Genomic DNA, 19,222 nt, shown 5'->3' with positions numbered 1-19,222 from the left:
CGAGTATTTTAATTCCAGATTTTTATTTATTTAATTAATTGAATTTAAATTCCCCAGCTGCCGTGGCAGGACTTGAACTCATGACTCCAAATTACTAGTCCAGGCCTCTGGATTACTAGTCCAGTAACATAACCACTATGCTACTGTACCCACCTGAGAGGGCAGATGGGACCTTGGTTTAACATCTCATCCAAAAGATGGCACCTCCGACACTGCAGCACTCCCTCAGTACTGCACTAGAATGTCAGCCTAGATTTTTGTGCTCAAGACCCTGGAATGACTCAGAGGCGGGAGTGCTGCCCACCATGGTCAAATATCCTCTTGACTCTTACGGTCTAGACCCACCCATGAAGAATGACAACTCGGCTGTGGTACGAGAGAGATGCTGTTCTCTGTTCCAATTCTGGCCTTTTGCGCATCCCCAATTTTCATCGCTCCACCATTGGCGGCCGTGCCTTCAGCTGCCTGGGCCCTTAAGCTCTGGAATTCCCTCCCTGAACCTCTCCACCTCTCTCTCCTCCTGTAAGACGCTCCTTAAAACCTACCTCTTTGACCAAGCTTTTGGTCACTTGCCCAATAACTCCTTATGTGACTCGGCGTCAAATTTGTGTTTGAACTAACACTCCTGTGAAGCATCTTGGGATGTTTTACTATGCTAAAGGTGCTATATAAATGCAAGTTTTTGTTTTTGTCTTTGTTGTGGAATCATTGTCCTGCAAAAGTCAGCACTTTTGTTTGGCGGGGGGGGGGGAAGAAAACAGAAACCAGATCCCAGCACGAGTGAGGTCTTTATCCTGATTAGTACTGTGTATCTTCACATCGACACGACAGGGAAAGCTGCCAAGTCAGCAGGAACCGCAGCGTCCTGAAGCGGAGGGCCGAGACACAGGTCCCACTGCAGCACAGGGGCTGCGCTCTGTCCATGCCAGCTCCACCGCTGCGAACGGATTCAATCCCGAGTGGGGTCGTCGATGGCATTCGGAGCAGCGCTGAGACACGGGTTCCTCCCCGCCACAGCAACAAAAACATGCGCGGCTCTACCGGTAAGTCACGTCTGGGCAAAAAAAAAAAAAAATCAAAGTAACAGATTAGCATTGAACGGACCGCTGGGCGGTTTGCGTCACTGGAGGAATGGGCATGATACAGTCCTGCGATTGGATTATCCTTGATCACTCGAGTCAGAAACGAAGGGGTGTGCGTTGTTTAAATATATATATATATATATATCGCAGCATCATTTACAAGTGGATTCCTTTGTCTTTTTAAGCTGGCCACAGGGTAACATGTTTTCTGATTGTCAAGCCCGTCTTTTTTGGCTGCTCCAGTGCCCGGGGCAGAAACACCACATTCCATTGCCCTACTCCCTCTCTCCAAAACTTTGAGTTCCCCCCTCGGCCCCTCACCTCACCGCCCATAGCTTTGGGAAGCAGGCCATCTTGTGGTGAGTTGAAGGAGGGAAACAAAAAAAAAAGAGCAAGTTTTGTTTCCTGAAACATTTTCCGCTCTTTCCTCCAGTCAGGATGCGGGGGAGGCGTCCATGGAGTCTCCAAGAGCCCGTCCCATTGGCAAGTCTTCGTGCGTGAGCCTACAACAACAACTACCTGCATTTATATAGCGCCTTTTAACGTAGTGAAACGTCCCAAGCAGCGCCTTCAAACAAAATTTGACACCGAGCCACATAAGGAGATATTGGGACAGGGAGAGGTAGGTTTTAAGGAGCGTCTTAAAGGAGGAGAGAGAGGTAGAGAGGGGGAGGGGGTTAGGGAGGGAATTCCAGAGCTTAGGGCCCAGGCAGCTGAAGGCACGGCCGCCAATGGCGGAGCAAAGGAAATCGGGGATGCGCAAGAGGCCAGAATTGCAGGAGTGCAGTGATTTCGGAGGGTTGTAGGGCTGGAGGAGGTTACAGAGATAGGGAGGGGCGAGGCCATGGAGGGATTTGAAAACAAGGATGAGAATTTGAAAATCAAGGTGTTCCTGGACTGGGAGCCAATGTAGGTCAGCGAGTACAGGGGGTGATGGGAGAACGGGACTTGGTGCGAGTTAGGATACGGGCAGCAGAGTTTTGGATGAGCTCAAGTTTATGGAGGGTGGAAGATGGGAGGCCAGGAGAGCATTGGAATAGTCCAGTCTAGAGGTAACAAAGGCATGGATGAGGGTTTCAGCAGCACATGAGCTGAGGCAGGGGCAGAGACGGGCGATGTTACAGAGGTGTAAGTAGGCGGTCTTGGTGATGGAGCGGATATGTGGTCAGAAGCTCATCTCAGGGTCAAATAGGACGCCAAGGTCGCGAACTGTCCGGTTCAGCCTCAGACAGTGGCCGGGGAGAGGGAAGGAGTTGGTGGCTAGGGAACGGAGTTTGTGACGGGGACCAAAGACAATGGCTTCAGTCTTCCCAATTTAGTTGGAGGAAATTTTTGCTCATCCGGTATTGGTCAGAGAGTCAGTTGGAGGGCATCGCAGCTTGGCCCAATCACACCCTCCTTGCCCGATGTCCTCACACACGCGCTTTCCAGTAAGGGTGACTTGGCAGTGATCAGGGGCAAGAACCCTGGCTGATTTTTCCTCTTGTATCCCAGGGGTGCTGAGGTCGATTGTAGCTCCCCCTAATGTTTGAGATACCAACCGTCCAGTATTGAACCCAACTAACAGGTTAGACAGATAGGAAACCTGTTCCCATTGAGATACAATCAAACACCTCCCCTTAAAGGGGGCAACACCTCTAACATTTTATTTCTTCCCCTGTAGTGATTGGCCCAACTAAACTGATTTTTAACAAGAAAATAACAAACTACGTTAGAACCATGAAATTTGCAGGACTATGGAGAAAGAGCAGGAGGAGTGGGACTAAATGGAGAGCTCTTTCAAAGAGCCAGCACAGGCATGATGGGCCGAATTGCCTCCTTCTGTTCTGTATCATTCTATGATTCTATGAAATCATTGGAAATTAAAATGAAAATTCCACTGCCCACGGTGGACATGGTACGTTCAAGGACTGGATGGAGAAAGGTCCAACACCAATCGCTAAACAAGCTGTGTTCTGGCAGAAATCAGTCTGATCGCAAACGCACAACACGGGCGTATGTGCGTCAGTTGCGTGTGCAATCAGCCTCTGCTGTCCACATCTTTTCTGCAAATACCCAGTCTGCTTTGAACCCAGGGCCGCCAACTCACCCGGATTGTCCTGGTGTCTCAGGGAATTATAGGTTTATCTCCTGGACACGGCTGTGAGCAAACCCAGGAGAAGGTGTTCACTTTTGTTTATCAGTTACAAAAAATATCGGCTGTTTGACTGACAGTCAAGAACCATCCAATTGGGTAACGAAGAGTCTGTTTGCTTTCCACTTAGCATGGGAAGGCGGGGCTTCGCAAGGATGGACGTGTCGGGTGGCCAATGGCGGGAGTGCGGGGGTGGGGCAATTGGACGTAGGAGGTCATGTAATGAAACCTCCCGGAATAGGTCTCACCAGTGTTGGTGACCCTACTTGGACCGGGCAAAAGGTGGCCATGCATCACCCCAAGGTAGATCAGCCAACTCACCACCAACCAGGGTCTGTGTGGCTCAGCACTGGGAAATACACTTACCCAGGGAAAGATCAAACTTTAAAAAAAACCTTTTAAAACTCTTTCTTGGGATAGGGGCGTTGGCCGGCATTTATTGCCCATCCCTAGTCGCCCTTGAGAAGGTGGTGATGGGCCTTCTTCTTGAACCGCTGCAGTCCGTGTAGTGACGGTTCTCCCACAGTGCTGTTAGGAAGGGAGTTCCAGGATTTTGACCCAGCGACGATGAAGGAACGGCGATATATTTCCAAGTCGGGATGGTGTGTGACTTGGACATTGAAATAAGTCATATTGAAACACATACATAAAATGTGATTGGGACAAACGCATCAGATGATCTTCTTAGTGTTCCCACCCCCCCAAAAAAAAACATGCAGTGCGATCCTTTATTCTTTTTGGCTGCTCATTGTTTTGCAATACACCTTCTGCTTCGCTCCAAAGTTAACAGATATTCACCCAGCCAGGTTTTCACTTCCTGGAAGCTTAATTTATTAGAGTGGGTGATTGAGCAACAATGTCTGTCAACACTGATGAAATGTGAGGAATATGATTCATCATTTGGAGTGGTTGAGGTGTCTAGCATCGATGCATTTAAGGGGAAGCTAAATAAGTACATGAGGGAGAAAGGAATAGAAGGATAGAAGGGTAGAATCGTAGAAAGTTACAGCACAGAAGGAGGCCATTCGGCCCATCGTGTCCGTGCTAGCCGAAAATGAGCCACCCGGCCTAATCCCACTTTCCAACACTTGGTCCGTAGCCCTGTAGGTTACGGCACTTTAAATGCTCATCCAAGTACTTTTTAAATGAGTTGAGGGTTTCTGCCTCTACCACCCTCTTCAGGCAGTGAGTTCCAGACCCCCCACCACCCTCTGGGTGAAAACATTTCTCCTCAGCTCCCGAATAATCCTTCTACCAATTACATTAAATCTGTTCCCTCTGGTCACTGACCCCTCTGCTAAAGGGAAACAGGTCCTCCCTATTCACTCTATCTCATCCCGTCATAATTTTATACACCTCAATTAAATCTCCCCTCAGCCTCCTTTGTTCCAAAGAAAACAACCCCAGCCTATCCGATCTTTTCTCATAGCTAAAATGTGCTGATAGGGTTAGATGAAGTAGGGAGGGAGGAGGCTCGTGTGGAGCATTGACAACAGCATAGAACCGTTGGGCCGAATGGCCTGTTTCTGTGCTGTAAATTGTATGTAATTACAGAAAGAGAGATAAACTGAAAACCCATTTTTAAAAAATGAATCATTGGAACAGGAGGAGGCCATTCAGCCCCTCGAGTCTGTTTGGCCATTCAAGCAGATCATGGCTGATCTGTACCTCAACTCCATTTAACCTCTTTTTCTCCAAATCCCTCGATACCCAACAAAAATCTACCGATCTCAGTCTTGAAAAATGTCAAATGACCCGGCATTGCATCCCTTTCTCATTTTAAACACCTCGATCAGATCACCCCTCAACCTTCTAAACTCAAGGGAATACAAGCCAAGTTTATGTGGCCTGTCCTCATAATTTAACTCTTTAAGCCCCGGTATCATTCTGGTGAATCTGCTCCATCCTCTCCAAGGCCAATATATCCTTCCTGAGGTGCAGCGCCCAAAACTGAACGCAGTGTTTCCAGATGGGGTCTGCCCATTGCTCTGTACAGCTGGAGCATCACTTCCTCCCCCGTTGTATCCCAGCCCCTTTGAGATAAAGGCCAACATTCCATTGGCCCTTTTGATTACTTGTTGTACCTGTGCACTAGTTTTTAAGTTTAAAAACGATCTGGAATCCGGCAATAAAAAGCTGGTATCAGTAAAAATGACCACAAAAGCTGTTGGATTGTCGTAGAAACTCAAATGGTTCACTAATGTGCCTTAGGGGAGGGAAATCTGCCGTCGTTACCCATTCTGGACGATATGTGACTCCAGTTGATGCTTAACTGCCCGAGCAAGCCGCTCAGTTGTATCTGTCCTGTATCTCAGGGTAACCAGGGGCAGGCAATGAATCCCAGCGATGCCCACACCCCAAGAATGAATTAAAAAAGTGTGGAATTCTCTGCCATGAACTATTGTTAAAGCAGAGTCCATAATTTTAATTGTTAGGGAATTAGATAGTTGCTTGAAAAGGGGGAATATTAAAGGGGCAAGGGGACCAAGCAGGAGAGCGACCTTAGACCGGGTATCTCATGTAAAGAAAAGGACTGGAGTAGACCAGATAGGACGGATGGCCTGTTTCTGTGCTGGAACATTCTGTAATGTCCCCACTCCAAATCCTGGAATTATTCCTGACATAGGATCATAGAATTATACAGCACAGAAGGAGGCCATTCTGCCCATTGTGCTTATGCCAGCTCTTTGAAAGAGCTATCCAATTAGTCCCACTCCCCCTGCCCTTTCCCCATAGCCCTGCAAATTTTTCACCTTAAAATATTTATCCAACTCTCTTTTGAAAGTTATTAATGAATCTGTTTCCGCCGTCCTTTCAGGCAGCGCGTTCCAGATCATAACATCTCGCTGCGTAAGCATTTTTTTACTCATGTTGCCTCTGGTTCAGAGACCATAATATCAGTTAAAAAACAATTGGGTAACTATCTGAAAAAGATTATTAAAAACATACAGGAAAAGCCAGGGAATGGGATTAAAGTAGACAGGTCCAGTTGAAGAGCTGACAGAAAGGTCTCCTTCTGTGATGTAATCTCTATGATGATAACACTACAGCGGTGAAATGGATTTGGTTCATAACATTAATGAGGTTTACCCTTTACATGATAACTGTTAAGTGGCTGTATTTTAAAAGACTCTGAACTATTCCTTAACTTTGAGCTTTAATTTGCAACCTTTAAGCTCCTGTTAATTATTCACCCACTCGCAGTGCCCAAGATTAACGCTGCTTACTGTAAGTTCTACCTTAAAAGTAAACTTAGTCCATGAATAAAGTTCTGCCTCCTGTTCATTTCAATAGGGCTAAATTCCTAACAACAATCATCTAGAATCACTCATAGAATCATAGAATGATACAGCACAGAAGGAGGCCATTTGGCCCATCGTACTCTGTGCTGGCTCTTTGAAAGAGCAATCCAATTGGTCCCACTCCCCCACTCTTTCCTCATAGCCCTGCAAACTTTTCCACTTCAAGTATTTATCCAATTCCCTTTTGAAAGTTATTATTGAATCTGCTTCTCCCACCTATTCAGGCAGTGGGAAATAAAATCTCTACAGCACAGAAATAGGCCATTCGGCCCGACTGGTCAATGCCGGCGTTTATGTGTCGCACGAGCCTCCTCCCACCCCTCTTCTTCTAACCCTATCAGGATATCCTTCTATTCCTTTCTCCCTCATGTGTTTATCTAGCTTCCCCTTAAATGCATCAATGCTATTTGCCTCAGCAGCAACAACTTGCATTTATATAGCACCTTTAACATAGGAAAACATCCCTCAACTACTCCTTGTGGTAGCGAGTTCCACATTCTTACCGCTCTCTAGGTAAAGAAGTTTCTCCTGAATTCCCTATTCGATTTATTCCAGATCATAACAACTCGTTGCGCAAAATTTTTTTCCTCATGTTGCCTCTGGTTCTTTTGCCAATTACCTTAAATCTGTGTCCTCTGGTTACTGACCCTTCTGCCACTGGAAACCGTTTCTCCTTATTTACTCTATCAAAACTGTTCATGATTTTGAACACCTCTACCAAATCTCCCCTTATCCTTCTCTGCTCGAAGGAGAACAACCCCAGCTTCTCCACTTAAGTGAAGTCTTTCATCCCTTGTACCATTCTAGTAAATCTTCTCTGCACCCTCTCCAAGGCCTTCACATCCTTCCTAAAGTGTGGTGCCCAGAATTGAACATAATACTCCAGCTGAGGCCTAACCAGTGTTTTATAAAGGTTTAGCATAACTTCCTTGCTTTTGTACTCTATGCCTCTATTTATAAAGCCAAGGGTCCCATATGCTTTTTAACAGCCTTCTCAACTTGTCCTGCCACGCTCAAAGACTTGTGTACATACACCCCCACGTCTCTCTGTTCCTGCACCCCCTTTAAAATTGTACCACTTAGTTCCTATTGCCTCTCCTCAGTCTTCTGAGCAAAATGAATCACTTCACACTTCATTGTGTTAAATTTCATCTACCATGTATGTGTCTGCCCATTTCACTAGTCTGTCTATGAACTCCTGAAGTCTTTTACTATCCTCCTCACTATTTACATTTCCAAATTTTGTGTCAACAGCAGAGTTTGAAATTATGCCCTGTATACGCAAGTCCAGGACATTAATACATAACAAAAAGAGCAGTGGTGCTAATGTCGACCCCTGGGGAACACTTCCCTCCAGTCATTGGCCACAACAACTCTTTTTTTTTCTATTTTATCTTTCCAAATTACCAAATTAGGCCCCCCTTTTATAAGAAGGTGGGGGGGGGGGGTGTGGGGTGTGCTTAAAAAACTAAAAACCAAACAAACCAAAACCAAGTTTTCAAATTAAAATTTTATTCTCCTCGTCCAGGATGCATTCCAGCCCCTGCGGTGCCCAGCGGTCGCGGAAAGCCTCGAGCGTTCCGGCGGACACCGCGTGCTCCGTCTCCAGGGCCACCCGGGTGCGGAGCGACCCTCGAAAGAGAGGCAGACAGGCCGAGCGACCGCCCCCACCCCACCCCACTCCACGGACCGCCAGCAACCCGGACCTGTGGATAGCCCACAACAACTCTTTATGAGTTAATTAAGAATGAGAATCATTTATTTTAGTGTTAAAAAAATGTAACTGTTCCCTCTCAGAGAAGCACAGCCCCCCCACCCACCCCCATGTGCTTAGGTGGGGTTTGGAATCAGCCTCAGTGTCTCCCTGGGGAAATGGTCCAGGGTGGAAGTTTTTTTGGAACTTGTGATTGACAAGTGAAGACCACGTGGCCACATGGGCGACGGAGCGCCGCACAGTCGATGAGAAGCCGCTCGATGACTGCGGGGTGGGGCCAGCCGGGTCTGGGCCGGGAGCGGGAACGAGGCCGCAGTGACGTGTTCAGTCGGGGAGTGGAGGCCGCAGCGAGCGAGTGTGCTGCTTCAGGTGAGAGGCCGGGGATGTGGGCGCGGGGGGGAGCGGCAGTGACCGCCTCAACCGGACAAAACACGCCGAAAATACCGTAACTCGGATGGGAGCGCCTCGGCCGCCTTCTTTCCTTTTGTTCTCCCGCAGCGCTTTTTTTCCCCCCCACCCACCTCAGGGTAAACGCCACGGCCTTTTGACGGACCGGACGTTACCGGCGAGGGCGCGGTGCATGCCGGCTCTTGTAGTTTTATTGCGCGACCGGCACCTGCGTGGCTTGCGACGTGACGTCACAGGCGGACACCAAGTCCCGGCGTGCACTGGGGCGCCTGCAGGCCGCGGAGATTTTTTTTTTCCCCCTCTCTCTCTCTCCCGTCCATCAAAGCTGCCGACAGTATTGGCTGAGAGTTGGACTTTTACGCTGCGGTTCTTTCTTCTTTCAGCTTTAAATTCGACTGTGCCGACTTTTGGACGCGAGGGTGAATCCCGCGCGTTGCACTGCGGGGGTTGTAGTTCCCGGTGTGCAAATGTTTATGGGGGGGAGTGGGCGGGGGGACTACAATTCCCATGATGCGCCGCGGGGCCAGCGCCTGTCTGGGTCATCTCCTCAGCCTGTCTTTCTCAGTGCTGTCAGTCGAGCCACGTTGCTGCCATTTGGTGCCTCAATATTTAAACTCTCACCTTCTCCAGAGGTAAAGGCCTCAGGCAGAGAGGCTATGGTTATAGGCTTGCAGACGGCAGGTGTTTCCTTTGTGGTGTCTTGAATCTTTAGGTTTCAGTTTCAGAGAAAGGCAGAGCTGTAGTAACTTTGGTATTTAAGGAAACATATTATAAATATGAACCAATTTGTTACTGTCTGATAGTCTAATCACCCAGTTTTCAGAGAGGGTCACCGTATTGCTCTCCCACGATCTTGAGCAGTGCTGGCAAGGGCAATGAGGTGGGAACCTCTTGTTACCAATAGTTTCATTTGACCTCATAGTCACTGTGACACTAACTCTTCAGTAACCAGTTCAGGGTCAATATATATATGGATTAAAGAGCTGTAAAAATGGATGTTATAATCTCGAGAAAAGTATTAATTGCCCTTGCGGCAGTCTGGTTTACTGTCTGAAATATATTTTCTATTTTTACTATCTGTGGGGGTGGGGCATTTTGCTGCTTGTTCTAGAGATATGTGATGTGTTTCAGTCCTCCCTTGTTTCCTTTTTTTTTGCTGCTGTTAGAGGCAGGCTGGGTGCATTTGTTGATTGTGACATAAGGAACTTCCACTGGTTGTGAGACTGTCCACAGCCTCCTGAGTGATGTCATACTGCAGTGATATCATTGTGGGAACATTGGAACAGGAGGAGGCCATATAAAATTCTGACAGGGCTAGACAGACTGGATGTAGGGAGGATGTTTCCCCTGGCTGGAGGGGTCCAGAACCAAGGGTCACAGTCTCAGGATACGGGGTAGAACATTTAGGACTGAGATGAGGAGAAATTTCTTCAATCAGAGGATGTGAACCTGTGGAATTCTCTACCACAGAAGACTGTGGAGGCCAAGTCACTGAATATATTTAAGAAGGAGCTGGATAGATTTCTAGACACAAAAGGCATCAAAGGGTATGGGGAGAGAGCGGGAATATGGTATTGAGATCGAGGATTAGCCATGATCATATTGAATGGTGGAGCAGGCTCGAAGGGCCGAATGGCCGACTCCTGCTCTTATTTTCTATGTTTCTATTGAGCCCCTCGAGTCTGTTCTGCCGTTCAATTACATTATGGCTGATCTGTATCGTAACTCCATCTACCCGCCTTGGTTCCGTAACCCTTGCCTAACAAAAATCTATCAATCTCAGTTGTGAAATTTTCAAATCATCCCCAGCCTCAACAACTTTTTGGGAGTTATCTTGCACCAAAAATTTCCCTTCGTGTTGTGTCTGACTTGCAATCTCTGTGAAGGAATGTAGTTAAGTTTGCAATAGCGGATGCTCAGTTGAGAATATACGCTCGTCTCTTTATCTAGTAATTTATGATCAATAAGTCTTTGTGGATCTGGTACCACAGAAATTAGGATATTGGCAAATGCCATTACAAAAGCCAAAGCATTCCTAGCTCTTCAATGGCTGTTGGTAAATACACCACATAACTGAGCCACAGACTAGAGAATACCGGGTTAGATCACTGGTCTGTGCTGAATTAGTTGCTCTCAGCCAAGGCAGTGGTTAGGACACTACAATTGACGGTGCCCTGAGCTAGAGAGAGAAAGATCATTCAGGGCTCCAGCTCTTGATTGTTATCCAGTGGTTCCCTGTTGGAATGGTACCCCAGCGTGAGCCAGTGCCTTCAGCAGAGGGAGGATGAAAGAGAAAAGTAAATTGCTCCACTGTGTTGAATCTGTACTGAGCATTTTCTAAACATTGAATTCTTTTTCCATTTTTGAAAGTGTTAAACTCCTGGTGGGTCTCTGTGTGGCCTTTTAACAGCTTTGAGCTGTGGGCGCACAGAAGCAATCTGGACTGAATTAACACCAGCTGATACAACTGACACTCCAAGTGTATGGTTAAAGGTTTAAAGCCATAAAACCATTGCCATATCTTGAACACATTGTGATTTCTCAGTGAAACTCAGAATGTGCTAACTTCACATACTCAGTAACAGCAGTTAAGAATATCGCTGCTGATTTTTTTTTACTGCAGTATTTTAGGTAATTCAAGACAAGCTTTGAAAGGAAACTCTAGGAATCTCACTCCCCTGCCCACTGCCTAAAGTTAAATTTATTATAGCAAACTTGTATGCCTCTACTTTCCTGAATTTAAAATTAAGAATTTTTGTTAAATAATTATAAGATTACTCAAGTTGTGAGAATCTGGAACAAGGTAAGATTACATATAATTACAACCTGAAAACAGGCCGTTCGGCCCAACCAGCCCGTGTTGGTGTTTAACCTCCATGAGCAGTAGTTCTAATCCCATGTCCCTGCTCTGTTCCTATATCCCTTTATCCCCCTTTTCTTCAACAATCTATCTAATCTATTCTTAAATGTTGACATGGTCCCTGCTTCACTCACCAACTCCAGTAGTGCACTCCACAAAGTTTCTTCTGCTTTCTCCTAAATCTCTTAAGACCTTTTAAGTTCTTCTTAGTCTTTGCAGTACGTTGGTGTTGTCTGTTGTTTAAAGACCCTGTATCGATGTTTGAAAAAAAACCCAGGGACTTCTACTGATCTGGTCAACAATCCTTCCTCAACCAACACCCTAAGAACAGATTAACTGGCCATTTATGTCATTTGCTCCTTTTGACTACTGAGTTTGCCTACAGATCATTGTCTGCACTTCTGAGTAATTTTTTGGATGTGAAGCACATTGATGATGTGTGGATATGGTAAGGTTCTATGAAAGTGCTTTGCCTGCTTACCTGCCATCCACTACAAAAAAGAAAATGGTTGCGAGCAAGAGTGAATCTGACTTATCTGAGGCACCTTGGGTGGAAATGTCTGACACCAAGTGAAGGCAGTTAATGAATGGGGATTGCTATAGCAGACCAGGGAAAAAGGAAGACGTTAGTATGGAATTATTCAAAGTAAGGAATCTGTCTGGAAAGCGCAGAGTACTTATTATGGATAACTTTAATTGCCCTGAATTGGATTGGATCTTTTTATCTATATGCTTTTTAAAGTGGAATATGGGTGGTGAAATGTCAGGAAGGACAGTAGATTGATGGAGTAAATGTAGGAGTGCTTCTTGATGCAGTGTGTCCAGTAGGCAGGGGCTGCACATGATCTGCTAATTAGCAGTCACTGACAGGGTGGATGTTGGGGAACATTTGTGCACTAGTGGTCATGATGTCATTGAACTATAACATCCACCTGAACAGGCAGACAGGGTCTTGTACTGGGATTAGGTGTTTCTACTATTGTTTTTGTTATTGGAAGATATTGGTAGCAATATCTAAAGTGGCAGGGGAGATGTGGAAGAAATAACATATCTGTCATAATGGGCTCACTAAGAAACTGGACTGCTCGAATCTTAAAGCACACAAACACCATGGAGTGCTGTGACCTACAAGGCTACGGACTAAGTGCTGGAAAGTGGGATTAGGCTGGGTGGCTCACTTTTGGCCAGCGCGGACACGATGGGCCGAATGGCCTCCTTCTGTGCCGTAAGTTTTCTATGATTCTATGACCATCACTTATCAATTGCAATGATGTCCTGACTGCTAATGTCCCACGTGACACTTTCAGCAGACAAGTATAAATAAATAAAATTAACAAGTAGTGGTAGCACACTCACCTCTGAGTCAGAAGGTTGTGGGTTCAAGTCCCACTCGAGAGACTGGAACACAAAATCCAGGCTGATACTCCAGTGCAGTAATGAGGAAGTACTGCACTGTCAGAGGTGCCGTCTTTTGGATGAGACATTAAACCGAGGTCCAGTCTGCCCCCTCGGGTGGATGTAAAAGACCCTGTTGCATTATTTTGAAGAAGAACAGGGTAGTTCTCTCAGCACCCTGGCCAATATTTATCTCTAAACCAACATCACTAAAATAGATTATCTTGTCATTTATCTCATTGCTGTTTTTGGGACCTTGCTGTTCACAAATTGGCTGCCGTGTTTCCTTCATTACAACAGCGACTATATTTCAAAAGTACTTCATTGGCTGTAAAGCACTTTGGGACGTCTTGAGGTCATGAAAGACGCTATATAAGTGCAAGTTTTTGTTTCTTATAATTAACCAACTGCATGTTATTTAATTGTATAAAAGTTTGAGAGTGACCTTCACACTTCAAAGTGTCCAAAGTACATAAAAGAATGGAATAATTCATGGTTAGTTTCTATCGGTGAGAGGAGTTTGCCAAACATCCCTCATTAGCACCAATTAAACCGTAACTATAACTTGCTTTTACTTTATTAAATTAATAACTTAAACTAGATAAACTAATTAGTTAATAAAACTAAAAATAATCAAGTGAATAAAAACTTTAACTAATTAAATATATAAAACAAGGTTAGATAGGGAAGGTGGTGTGTCATAACTTCAGCATGTGGGAGTTTGTGGCGAGCAGCGAGATCCCAAGCAACCACATCTGCGGTAAGTGTCTGCAACTTGAGGAACTACAGCTCAGAGTTGTTGAACTGGAGTCTGAGCTGCAGACATTGTGATGAATCATGGAGGGGGAAGAGTTATCTGAACACTTTGATCCAGGAGGCAGTCACACCCCTTAGGTTAGGTAGTAGTTTAGATTTGGTCAGTGGTCAGGGACAGGAGAATGTGACTGCAAGACAGGCAGGTATGGGCACATAGGATGCAGTGATGGAGGAGCCTCAGCCTTTGCCCTTGTCCAACAGGTACGAGGTACTTGCTACCTGTATGGATGAGAACAAAGACTGGAGGTAGGATGGGCAAACTGACTACGGCACCATGTTACAGGAGGCGATTCAAGTGGGGGGAGTAAAAAGGAATGTGGTAGTAGGGGATGGTATAATCAGGGGGATAGATACTATTCTCTGCAGCCACGATCGGGAGATCGGAAGGCTGTGTTGCCTGCCCGGTGCCAGGGTTAAGGATGCCTCCTCGCGGCTGGAAAAGAACTTGGAGCATGATGGGGAGGATCCAGTTGTCGTGGTCCATGTAGGAACCAACGACATAGGTAGAACTAGGAATGAGGTTCTGCTGAGGGAGGTTGAGGAGCTAGGGACCAAATTAAAAAGCAGAACCTCAAAGGTAATAATCTCTGGATTGCTACCTGAGCCATGTGCAAATTGGCATATGGACAAACAGATTAGATGGTTAAATACATGGCTGAAAGAGTGGTGTGGGAAGCAGGGGTTTCAATTCATGGGGCACTGGCACCAGTACTGGGGAAGGGGGTAGCTGTTCCGTTGGGACGGGCTCCACTTAAACTGGGCTGGGACCAGTGTCCTGGCGAATTGAATAACGAGAGCGGTAGATAGGGCTTTAAACTAATGGGGTGGGGGGGCGTTCAAGAAAGGGTAATTTTATCAATATAAAAAGAAAAGTCAAGGCTGTAGAGCAGAGTAACGACTTGGGTAAAAACAAGCAGTGTGTGTCAGGAACGGACAGAGAGTTTAACAATAAGGCATTCATGACTAAGGTCACATCAGGGGAAAAAAAGTAAAAAGTTAAAATTAAAGGCAATGTATCTGAATGCACGAGGCATTCGTAACAAGATAGATGAATTAATAGCACAAATAGAGATAAATGGGTTTGATCTAGTAACCATTACTGAGACGTGGTTGCAGGGTGACCAAGATTGGGAACTAAATATTCCAGGGTACTTGACTTTTAGAAAAGATAGGCCAAATGGAAAGGTGGGGTGGGTGGGGGGGAGGAGGGTTGCTCTGATAACAAAGGATAAGGTAAAGGCAGTGGTGAGAAAAGATCTTAGCTCAGAAAATCAAGATGCAGAATCAGTCTGGATAGAGCTAAGAAATAGCAAGGGGCAGAAAACACTGGTGGGAGTAGTTTTTAGGCCCCTTAACAGTCGTTATAGTTTTGGACAGAGTATAAATCAGGAAATTAGAGGACATGTAACAAGGGTAACGCAATAATCATGGGGGACTTTAATCTTCATATAGACTGGGCAATCCAAATTGGCAAAAGTAGTTTGGAGGATGAGTTCCTGGATTACATCCGAGACAGTTTTTTAGAACAATATGTTGAGGAACCAACTAGGGAACAGGCCGTTTTAGATCTAGTATTGTGTAATGAGACAGGATTAATTAGTAATCTTAAATAAAGGATCCTCGGGGGAAGAGTGATCATAATATGATAGAATTTCATATTGAGTTTGAGAGTGATGTAGTTAAGTCTGAAACTAGGGTCTTAAATTTAAACAAGGGCAATTATGTAGGTATGAGGGGCGAGTTGGCTGCGGTAGATTGGGAAATTAGATTAAAAGATCTGACCGTAGATAAGCAACGGCGAACATTTAAAGAAATCATTCATAATTCCCAATGAATGTACATATACATACCCTTGAGGAATAAAAACTCCACAGGAAAAGTGATCCAACTGTAGCTAACTAGAGAAGTTAAGGATAGTATTAGATTAAAAGAGGCTGACAATGTTGCCAAAAAGTGTAGTAAGCCTGAGGATTGGGAGGGTTTTAGAAATCAGCAAAGGATAACCAAGAAATTGATAGAGGGAGAAAATTGAATATGAGAGTAAACTAGCAAGAAATATAAAAACAGATTGCAAGAGCTTCTACAAGTATATAAAAAAGAAGATATTAGCAAAACTAAACGTGGATCCCTTAGAGGCAGAGACAGGAGAAGTTATAATGGGGAATAAGGAAACGACAGAGACGTTAAACAAATATTTTATATCTGTCTTCGCAGTAGAAGGCACAAAAAAACATACCGGAAATAGTGGGGAACCAAGGGTCTAATGATGAGGAGGAACTTAAAGTAATTAAGATTAGTAAAGAAAAAGTTTTAGAAAAATGAGTGGGATTAAAAGCTGACAAATCCCCTGGACCTGATGACCTACATCCTAGAATTTTAAGAGGTGGCTGCAGAGATAGTGGATGCATTGGTTTTGATCTTCCAGAATTCCCTAGATTCTAGAACGGTCCCCATGGATTGGAAGGTAGCAAATGTAACCCCGCTATTCAAGAAAGGAGGGAGAGAGAAAACAGGGAATTACATGCCAGTTAGCCTGACATCAGTAGTAGGGAAAATGCTAGAATCTATTCTCAAGGATGTAATAACAGGGCACTTAGAAAATCATAATATGATTAGGCAGAGTCAACACGGTTTTATGAAAGGGAAATTGTGTTTGACAAATCTATTAGTTTTTTGAGGGTGTAATGAGCAGGGTAGATAAGAGGGAACCAGTGGATGTAGTATATTTGGATTTTCAAAAGGCATTCGATAAGGTCCCACATAAGAGGTTGTTACACAAGATTAGGGCTCATGGGATTGGGGGTAATATATTAGCATGGATCGAGGATTGGTTAACGGACAGAAAACAGAGAGTAAGGATAAAGGGTCATCTTCGGGTTGGCAGGTTGTAACTAGTGGGGTGCCGCAAGGATCAGTGCTTGGGCCTCAGCTGTTTACAATATATATTAATGACTTGGATGAAAGGACCGAGTGTAATGTATCCAAGTTTGCTGATGATACAAAGCTAGGTGGGAAAGTAAGCTGTGATGAGGATGCAAAGAGTCTGCAGAGGGATATCAACAGGTTAAGTGAGTCGGCAAGAAGGTGGCAGATGGAGTATAATGTGGAGAAATGTGAGGTTATTCACGTTGGTTAGAAAAACAGAATATTTTTTAAATGGTGAGAAACTATTAAATGTTGGTGTTTAGAGGGATTTGGGTGCCCTTGTACGTGAAACACAAAATTAACATGCAGGTACGGCAAGCAATTAGGAAGGCAAATGGTATGTTGGCCTTTATTGCAAGGGGGTTTGAGTACAAGAGTAAGGAAGCCTTGCTGAAACTACAGGGCTTTGGTGAGACCTCACCTGGAGTACTGTGTACAGTTCTGGTCTCCTTACCTAAGGAAGGATATAGTTGCCTCGGAGGCGGTGCAACGAAAATTCACTAGATTGATTCCTGGGTTGAGAGGGTTGTCCTATGAGGAAAGATTGAGTAGAATGGGCCTATACTCTCTGGAGTTTAGAAGAATGAGAGGTGATCTCTTTGAAACATATAAGATTCTAAGAGGGCTTGACAGGGTAGATCCTGAGAGGATGATTCCTCTGGCTGGAGAGTCTAGAACTAGGGGACATAGTCTCAGGATAAGGGGCCGGACATTTAGGACTGAGATGAGGAGGAATTTCTTCACTCAGAGGGTCATGAATCTTTGGAATTCTCTACCCCAGAGGGCTGTGGATGCTCAGTCGTTGAGTACATTCAAGCCTGAGATCGATACATTTTTGGACTGTAAGGGAATCAAGGGATATGGGGATTGGGCAGGAAAGCGGAGTTGAGGCCGAAGATCAGCCGAGATCTTAATGAATGGTGGAGCAGGCTTGAGGGGCCATATGGCCTACTCCTGCTCCCATTTTTTATGTTAACTGATCTTAGGACCTGTTTAGACCACTTTCCCCTGCACGGCATTAGGCCTTGACAGGACGGGTTTGCAGTTAAACATCTCAATCATGCCTCTGACACAATGCCATGGGGATATGCTTGTATATTTATTATGAAATAACACTTGGGGACTGGTGGTAATCTTGTCGGGATGCGAATTGCTAATCTTTGCTGTCATAGTTTATAATCTTGTGTACCATTCAATAAGATTGCTGCCTTGGAATCACTCCTGGGCACCCATTAACCTCCATGGTCAAGGGGAGATCCTAATAGAGGTATTCAAAAATTATGAGGGGTTTTGATAGAGCAAGTAGGGAGAAATCGTTTCCTCTGGCAAGTGGATCGGTAACCAGAGGTCATAGATTTAAAATAAGTAGAACTAGAGGGGAAGTGAGGAGAAATGTTTTCACACAGAGGGTTGTTAAGATCTGGAACACAATACCTGTAATGGTGGTGGAAGCAGATTCCATAGGAACTTTCGAAAAGCAATTGCACATGTACTTAGAGGACTAATTTGCAGGGTTATGGGGAAAAAACTGGGATGTGGGACTAAGGGGTGATCTTATAGAAGTCTATAAAATAATGAGGGGCATAGATAAGGTCGATAGTCAAAATCTTTTCCCAAAGGTAGGGGAGTCTATAACGAGGGGGCACAGATTTAAGGTGAGAGGGGAGAGATACAAAAGGGTCCAGAGGGGCAATTTTTTCACTCAAAGGGTGGTGAGTGTCTGGAACGAGCTGCCAGAGGCAGTAGTAGAGGCGGGTACAATTTTGTCTTTTAAAAAGCATTTGGACAGTTACATGGGTAAGATGGGTATAGAGGGATATGGGCCAAGTGCAGGCAATTGGGACTAGCTTAGTGGTATAAACTGGGCGACATGGACATGTTGGGCCGAAGGGCCTGTTTCCATGTTGTAACTTCTATGATTCTAAATTGGATAGCTCTTTCAAAGACATGAGTGGGCTCGTTCTGTGCTGTAAGATTCTATGATTCTATTTTATGATTCTATAAGATATTAACTGGCTGCCATTCAATATCAGTTATATTTTGACTTTGTTGAGGAAGCTGTAAATTGCAACAAAACTGCTTGTTTTGGCTACGGGGCTGTGACCAACAGAATGCCTCAGTAATTAATTCTGGACTGTTAGTATTTATTAACGGCTTCAGAAAGCTGAAGGTACTGCGAGTACAGTGTCAGAAGTTACAGGTGATACCAAATTGTGGCAGGAAGGACACAATGAATGGTAAGATCCATTTTCCAGAGTTTTACAGAAACGTAGAAACAGGACAGAATACATGCAAATTACATTTAATATTGAGAGATCCAATAGGTCAGCCAACATTGTAGCTTGTATAAGACTCCTTGGGGGAGGGATAAAGAGTACTATTACTGAATTTACAAATCCCATTAACTGCCAGTTTGGTATCCAGGACCAAAACGATACTGTTCAGTGCTACCTGAAGCTTCTTTGTGATGTTGCTGCTAGTCAGAACCAAAATGCCAGCTCTCCGTGTAAGGATGGAATAAAACAATATGCTGTCTTCTCCCATGTGGTACTGATTTAAAGTATTTTGTAGTAACTAAGTGAACAG

The 19,222-nt window shown here is 44.8% G+C and overlaps 1 protein-coding gene across 2 annotated transcripts in view; it reads left to right on the top strand.

The window, feature by feature from the left end:
* Window positions 1–8,493: 8,493 nt before the first annotated feature.
* The window catches only part of rer1 (retention in endoplasmic reticulum sorting receptor 1), a 29,534-nt gene continuing 18,805 nt past the window's right edge, over window positions 8,494–19,222 (top strand). The window contains exon 1 of one of the 2 annotated variants that reach the window (XM_067970236.1): window positions 8,494–8,601. The gene's annotated coding sequence lies outside the window, so the exon portion shown is untranslated. The remainder of the gene's footprint in view (window positions 8,602–19,222) is intronic. The other variant, XM_067970237.1, reaches the window with a different exon arrangement.

This window comes from Heptranchias perlo, chromosome 32 (assembly GCF_035084215.1).
Source record: "Heptranchias perlo isolate sHepPer1 chromosome 32, sHepPer1.hap1, whole genome shotgun sequence".
NCBI classification, from domain to species: domain Eukaryota; kingdom Metazoa; phylum Chordata; class Chondrichthyes; order Hexanchiformes; family Hexanchidae; genus Heptranchias; species Heptranchias perlo.
This window is presented reverse-complemented; position numbering and strand designations above follow the sequence as displayed.